The sequence below is a fragment of the Phascolarctos cinereus genome, unplaced genomic scaffold, assembly GCF_003287225.1.
Source record: "Phascolarctos cinereus isolate Bilbo 61053 unplaced genomic scaffold, phaCin_HiC Scaffold_2;HRSCAF=192, whole genome shotgun sequence".
Taxonomy (NCBI): Eukaryota; Metazoa; Chordata; class Mammalia; order Diprotodontia; family Phascolarctidae; genus Phascolarctos; species Phascolarctos cinereus.
In genome coordinates this window covers 12,077,635-12,085,811 of record NW_027555625.1, presented here as the reverse complement: position 1 = coordinate 12,085,811, position 8,177 = coordinate 12,077,635, and the positions used below count along the sequence as shown (strand labels likewise).

Genomic DNA, 8,177 nt, shown 5'->3' with positions numbered 1-8,177 from the left:
CTTCATATATCACATTTTATGACTAAACATACAGCCATATATTTGCTTCTATTGGACTCAATTCTATTCTTGATAAAATTCTTCAAAGATACATGGCTTTATAGTCCTTTTCTCTACCAACTAAGATCATGGCTCCTCTTTCCCTTAATAAAATAATTTGAGTAATTACTTAGTGGCAAGCTTCCTGGGAATGAGTCACTCCAAAATTAGCTAGGTTGGGGTTCACATTACAGATATGTGATTCAACATCAAGCTTTAGTGAAAGCCTGTCCAACTCCATATGATCTCTCAGAATCTGTGTTCTACTTACAAAGCCTTCAAAATCTCATGGCCACTTACATGTTTCAAAAGGAGGGAGGGGCAGCTAGATGGCATAGTGGATACAGCACTGACCCTGGAGTCAGGAGGACCTGAGTTCAAATCCGGTCTCAGATCAGATACTCGACACTATTTGCTAGCTATGTGACCGTGGGCAAGTCACTTAACCCAAACTGCCTTAAAAAAAAAGGTATCCTAGAGGAAGAAGGGCATGGAGATTTAATGGAAGATTTGACTAAAAATGAATTATTAACCATTCATATAAATTTTAAAATATTGCATATCTGTCAGTTTATTCATTAGATGTACACTTGGTGAGGATACCAGAGGTTGCAGTATCAAAAGCAGCCTACACTTGTTCACATACGTCTTCTGCAACCTACAGAAAAGCAAGCTGTCACTTAATCAGCTTTCAAGGATATGTAATATACATTTTGTTCACCAGATGACATATACTGAAACCAACAGCCAAATGGTTTAATTTGGTAAGTCAACAAACATTTATCATGTAATTACTAGGTACTGTGTGAGGATGTTAAAAACAGTTTCTACTCTTAAAGAGTTCATATTCTAACAGAACAGACAAAAGCAAACACTTGTGAATAGGCATGCAATATATACACAGGTAAAAGGAAATGAATCTCAGAGGGAAGGTACTAGCTTTTGGGGGTACCAGGAAACGCTTCCTGCAGAAGATGGTTTTTGAACTGAGTCTGGAAGGAGGATGCGTCAGTTAGTACACCATATGCATGCCAGATTTTCCCAATAGTGATGGTATTTCCACGGTTCACTCAATGGCACTTATCTGAAAATATCAAGATTATTCGTCCTGGCACTATTAGTGTAGCTAGGCAGGTTTAGTCGACCTCACTAGCCAAGGTCAAAAATATAGGCTGGGGAAAAGAATTGGGATATTGTTCTTAAACATGAAAACTATGGACATTGCAACATGGCTTTCTCATGCATTGTGCCCCCACTCCACATCTGAGAAATCTGCTCTTGGTTAATGACATTCATTCATAAGATTCAAATGATTGATTTTTCAATGGTCATCTGACTTATTAAAATACAATATAAGAAAGATCACATAGCAAAGTTATAAAGGAATTGCTTTACCCAATCCTACTTCCAACAAGTTAATGGAATAATGGATTAAGATGTAGAAGGGACCTTAAGAAGCCACCAGATCAAAATCCTTCATTTTACAGAGGAGGAAAGTGAAACACGTAAAGTTTAAGTGACTTGGCCAGCATTACCCAGCTAGTAAGTGTGTGGAAAAAGAACGTAAACCAAATCCTATCAGACTTCAAGTCCAGTACCCTATCCATTCTATGTAATTGCATATTTGGAACCTGACATTGGATGTTTAGAAGACTAATATTGGTATCTATATCAGATTTCATCAGAAATAGAGAAGTACCAGTAGCCACCAGTCCAGTCCAACCTTTCTCTGCCTTTACCAATGTTTACTAGTCTGTCTTGACTACACTATAGAGGCAGCTAGGTAAATCCTAGAGTCACTCCTAGAAAATTAAGCCTGGAGACAGGAAGACCTGAATTCAAATCCAGCCTCAGACACTCACTATCTGTGTGATTCTGGACAAGTCACTTAACCTCTGTTTACCTTACTTCGCTGGATAAGGAAATGGTAAACTTCTACAGTATCTTTGCCAAGAAAACCCCATATCGGGTCACAAAGAGTCAGACATGACTCAACAACAATAACAACAACAACAACAACAACAACAACAACTTGCTGCCCCAAATGGAGAACCAGAGTTGAGACAGGGCAAACCCTATCTGCATTCTGGTTATCCATTTTGGTCATTGCATCTCTCCAGGATCTGTCTAACTTTGCCTTTGTTATGTACTGGTTTAGCAGCTGTGCCAAGACCCAAAGCAGCAAATGTCTATGAATCCAGTGGCCCAATCTCTCTGCTCCCACCTGTGAAGGAAAAGTGGTATGAGATGACAAAAATCAGGGATTTGGGAAAAATGCTCACATACACTTGTGAGTTATTTCTCATTGCATTACTAATATAGTGTCATCAGTCAACTTCTGAGAAGCTTTAGGAATGCTCGTTATGTTACTCCCCTCAGCTAAAAATTTTAATATCCTTGTAAAATTGTTGAAGCAAGCTTAGCATAGGCAAAAATACATTTTAACAATGCAACATTGAATATATGAAGAATGATTATCTTATCCATCATCATAAGTACTCATTCCATCATACCATTTTTGTTATATACACAGTAGCATCATATGCATCAGACATAGCGTAGTCCAATATATTACTTATGGGTTGCTTCAATGACTTGATATTACGCAGGACATACTACACACATGCATTATGTTAATACATGCATATCCAAAGTGCATTGTCAAGTAAATATTAATAGGAAAATTAAATACCCAGATACATGGTTAGCAATAATCAATGAACAGCTAAATGAATGTTAGCAGGCCTATCTATTTAGTCACAGTGCATGCATATTTGAGCATAAACAAATAGCTATAAGCAATAAAACAATTGATGAAACAACCTTTTCTTTTCTAATTTAGAACACATTATTAGAACATTAACCTAGAAAACTTGGTAATTTCATATCACTAAGGAGTAGTTTCATTTCTAATACACACTCAGGCCCAACCAAACTGGCCTTCTTGCTCTCCTGTACACATGACACATTCCAAATCACAGAAGCACAGAATTCAAGAGTTTGGAGGCATATCAGTGGCCCCCTAGCCCAAGCCATACACCAAAGGATCCCCATTAAAATATACATAACAAGTAGCCACTTCTCCTCTTGAAGACCTCCAAGGAGGAAGAATTCATCATTTCTCAATGCAGCCCATGCCACTTGGGACATTTCTTATTATTGGGAAATATTTCCTAACAAAGCCTAAATTTTCCTCTTTGTAATTTCCACCTATAAATTGCTGATTCTTCTTCTTAGGACTAAATAGAACAAAATTAATCTCACTTCTCCATAATAGCCCTTCTCAGTCACTTTGCACAAGCTGTCCCTGTGCCAAGAATGTACTTGCTCTTCACTTCTAAATCTCACCTGAACAATTACCTCACACATGAGATCCTTCTTGATCACCCCATTACTTCCCTAACTGCCTACCAATGAAAGTATTCATTTTTCATAAAAAAAGAGGCATGCAGACACAGCTAGATGGCATAGTAGATAGAATGTGGAACTTGGAATTGGGATCCAGATACTTAACCCTTCTCAGATACTTATTAGCTGTGTCACATTGAGTAGGTTGTTTAATCTCTGACTGTCTCAGTTTCCCCAGTGATAAAATAGTGATAATATTGCACTTGACTCTCAAGGTGGTTGTAAGGATCAAGTGAGATGATATTTATAAAAACTTAGTGCAATGCCTGACATGTAGTGGGTTGTATGTTAATTCTAATTATTATCATTAATATATACTTAAGTGTTTCCATCTGTCTCATCCCACAGATCACAACTGCCTTAAGAGCAGGGAATATTTAATTCTTGTCTTTGCATCCCTGGTGCCTAGTACATTATCTAAAACATTGCAGGTGAGTATTAAATGCTTATTGGTTAATGGATCTAATCACATACTTGAAGCTGGTAGAGATCCAAGAGATCATTTAACTTACCCATCTCTGTTTACAAATGCTGGAGCCAAGAGCAATTAAATGACTGGCCCAAGAACATATAGGTAGTAAAGCACAGAGCTAGGTACTCTAACCACAAAGTGTAACCGCTCTACTCTGCATCTGCAGCCTTGCCTAGGGTTTTCTACTGGGAACAAAATGCCCCTCCCAGAATAGACTCATCACTTCTCATCTCCCCACTATTCTCAAATCTAAACTGACACCACCTCCCTCCACCTCCTCCCCCCCACATTGGAGGAGTGGAGGGCACAGAACCAAGTTTCTGCCAATGCTTTCATTCATAGAGGGCAGACCCTGAACTTCTGACTTCACTCCATTCAATAGCATCTGCCCTGACTAGTTGTTGTTTTTTTTTTAAATTTCCACAGAACAAGATGTCTCCATGCCAGGTACCTACTGGTTTCCCACCCTCTTTTTTTGCCACCTTTTGTGTGTTGTCTCCACACATCAGACTGTAAACTCCTTAAAGGTAGGGACTCTTTTTATTAATTTTATCCCCATTGCTTAGCATAGTGACTGGCACATATGAGATGCTTAATAATTTTTTATTGGATTGGATTACTGGATCAAACATAGATGACTCATTATTGAGCATTAGTTTGATGACTATTATGATTTTATAACTTATTTTGAACTATAAGATCATGAATCCATAATATATATACATAAAATTTATGAATTACTTTACAACATTCCTCAGGACCCCATAAGGTACCACAAAGATTATTTCATGATATATGGGGGAAAGCATTGGAAGTGTATCAAGAAGATCCCAGTTCAAATCTTGCCACTTTCTAGTGATACGACTTCATGTTAGTCACATTCCCTTTCTAAAACTCAACTTTCCGCTTGCAAAGTAGGAATAATAATACTTTCACTTTTTACCTCACAGAGATTGTTGATGAAAGCATTTTTGGAAATCCAAAAGTAATAGAGCACCAACCTCCAAGTCAGGAGACCTGGATTTAAGACCCACCTCAGACACCTACTGGCCAAGGTGCTTAACCTCTTAGTTCTTTAGGCAGTTCTCTAAGATTTTAAATTGCAGAAAAAGTGGTTGACTTTCACTGGTTGAGGGAGTTTTCTTATCTAGGACTTCCTTATACTAATGAAAACACAATTCCTAGGCCCATCCCTATCTAAAATGCCTTTTAAGTAAAACATTAGCAGTGATTTATGAATGAAAAACTGAGAAAATGGGGCTCAGAAAGAGTATTTGTCAAAGTTTGGCTCATGGCTAAGCCTAGATTTGAACTTTGACCCATTGTCCAGAGTTCATTGAATTTTAACTCACTCAACACAAGTTCCTTATTCATTAGTGTTCACCCTATGCAGCTAACTGAATTTCAAGACATTTTTGTTTGTTTGTTTGTTTGTAGCAAAACTCTTCCTTGACTGTTTATTACTAAGTGAAAGAGTTGCATGCTAGCCTTCAAGAGTAATGTCATTTGTCCCCATTCTTGTTACCACCTACATACTACAAGTATAGAACAAATCTTCTCTGCTCCTTGTTGAAATATTAACTGTATGTAGATGATAAGCCCAAACACATAGAGAACTGGATTGAAAACAGGAAAGATCACTGGTTTGCTTCCAAAACAATGTACCTAGTCAAATGTCTCGAAATCCCTAGCCAGACAGTTGCCAAGGGATTTATGTGAAATTATGCTGTAGCCTCTGTCCAATTCCTAGTCAAAGATAGCCTTATCATGAAAGAGCTGGGAACTTCTGAATGGTTATACAGGGAAAGCCCCAACAGTACAATATCATGCCTTTAGATTCTCTCCCCTGACTCAAAGAGGAGCCAGAAAACCAAAGTATTCCTCTTTCCTGAAACACTCCACCCCCTAGGTTACAGAATCACAAGATCACAGAATTTCCTCTTTGGAAGAGACATTAATAATGTCTAATCCATGTATCAATATGAAGACTTTCTAAAACAGATTCATATGGCCATTCAGTCTTTGCTCAAGACCTCCAGTGAGGAGGAGCCCACTGCCACCTGAAGCAGTCCATTCTACTTTCTGATCAGTTTCATCGTTACGGAATTTTTCCCAGTTGACATTTGTAGTCCTTGTGGCTTCTTCTTTGATGCCCTTGAGTCATGTGGCCCAAATGTTCCCTTCCTTAAACCTACAGAAATAAATCTCTATTGAATCATGTGGTCTCCTGCTTATTGTGTGTGTGCACTCACTGAGACACCCACACATGGGGAGGAAAATCTTCTCGTGTGCCAGAATCATCAGAAACCACTTTACCCATTTTCCCTCTCCAGATCATTTGTAAGACTATAAGAAAATAGCAATTAAAAAGATAATAGAGCAAGGCCTAGCCACAGGTTACACCTGATTATCAATTCAAAACTATTCTTCATGGAACTTTCATCCATTTTTTCTAGTTCTCTCTGGGGCCAGGCATGAGTCTAATCCAGGGGTGGGAAACCTGCAGTGTTGAGGTCACATGTGGCCTTCTAGGTCCTCAAATGTGGCCCCTTTGACTGAATCCAAACTTCACAGAACAAATCCCCATAAGAAAAGGAAACTTAGACTCAGTGAAAAGGCCACACTTGAGGACTTAGAAGGCCATACTTGGCCTCAAGGCTGCAGGTTCCCCACCAATGGTCTAATCTCTCTTCCACATGGTGATCCTTATTATAGCTGTAAACAGCTGTGATGTAAACAGCAGGATCCCCATATTTCTTCCTTTTTCCAGGTTAGACTGGAATCACCATTTCCTTCAACTGGACATCAGATATCATAAACTCAAAACCCTTCACCACCATGGCTATTCTTCTCTGACCACTGTAATTTAATGTCCCTCCTAAATGGTGGCATCTACAACAATGGGCCAGAGATGGTCCAACCAGAGCTAGGTACACTGGGGTGAACATTTCCTTATTGCTGAAAGGTAAATTAGCCAAAAGTAATTGGAAGGATCCCACCCAATTGTTTCAGAAAAATTCTTGAGGACTCAAGAGGGAATTTAGGAGAAAATGGTGTGCTTTTTCAGATTCTATCTAAATCAGGAATGATGACACAGAGAAAAATGTCTCCAAGGTATCCAAAGGAGAAAGAGCATCAAAATTTGCAATCGTCTCCTATCTGAACATGGTATTCTTACCTAGAGCTTTCTTGGAGTAGGCAGTGGCAAGATGTTTGCTCCCTGGACAAGTTTCTGTGAAGCTAGGATAATAACAGCTGTAACAAAGAAACATAAACTGAGGGAGAGAACTGGGCATCTGTTTGATTCCCTGTTGCATTGGCAAGGATCACTAGAGGAAAAGTGGGAAAAAAATATATCTATATACATATATGTATGTATATATGTATGTGTGTGTGTGTGTGTGTGTGTGTGTGTGTATGTCAAAGAAATACCTAGAGATTTTGTCAGAGCTCCATCCGGATTGTCCCACTCATAGCAGTGCCACAGATAAAAATATTTGTCCAAATCTCCATTTGGCTCTCCTTCTGTGTTCAGGGGAATCATGGAGGAATTGTCACACAGGACAATTTTGATTTTTCATTTGAAGATGAGAAGGTGACTTCCACTCAACCATGGATCCCTTATTCCTGTGGAGACAGCCACACATGTTCTGAGAGCTCATTTAGGTTAAACTTTCTTTTTGAGAAGGAAAACTCAGTTTTTCCTTTGCTTTTCCCCTTTGCTCATTGCTTATTTCATTCGAATTTTTGGCATTTTTTTTCCTATTTGCTTTGAGTAAGACAGGTCTTTATAAGTGGTAAACAGGCAATAATTTCTGTAGAACTTTGTAAAATGCCAGTTGTAAAATTTGGATAACTTTGTATTTGGGAGGGTGATTGTAAACTTGGACCCATCAATTGTGGTAGGCCTGGGCCCTTCCTAAAGACTTAAGTTTGGATTGTATAAGAGTTCTGTTGAATGTACTGCTAAGATTGTATATGACATTTAGGAGGCTGTTAAGAAATGTGCCTTGTAGACTGATTGAGACTTTTAGATCAAAACTCTGGGAGAAGTGTTTGGAATGACAATTGTTGAACATCCCAATCACCCTGGAAAACTTTGCAGAGTTGATTATATTGGCACATGTGCCAAACACACTTTCAGTTGATTGGCTGAAGATAGTTAATGTTTAACTAGGGGAAAGAACAGACCTCTCCTACTGCATCTGGCTGAGCACACTTAACTCAGCACCAAAGGACTTGGGGATGATGAAGTAAT

At 38.7% G+C, this 8,177-nt stretch overlaps 1 long non-coding RNA gene across 1 annotated transcript; it reads left to right on the top strand.

Annotated features, from left to right (window-relative positions):
* The first annotated feature begins 3,787 nt into the window (after positions 1-3,787).
* Positions 3,788-6,137, top strand: LOC144455489 (uncharacterized). Its single transcript, XR_013484188.1, has 2 exons — positions 3,788-3,878; positions 4,870-6,137. It is a non-coding gene; the product is annotated as an uncharacterized LOC144455489 (long non-coding RNA).
* Positions 6,138-8,177: the final 2,040 nt, after the last annotated feature.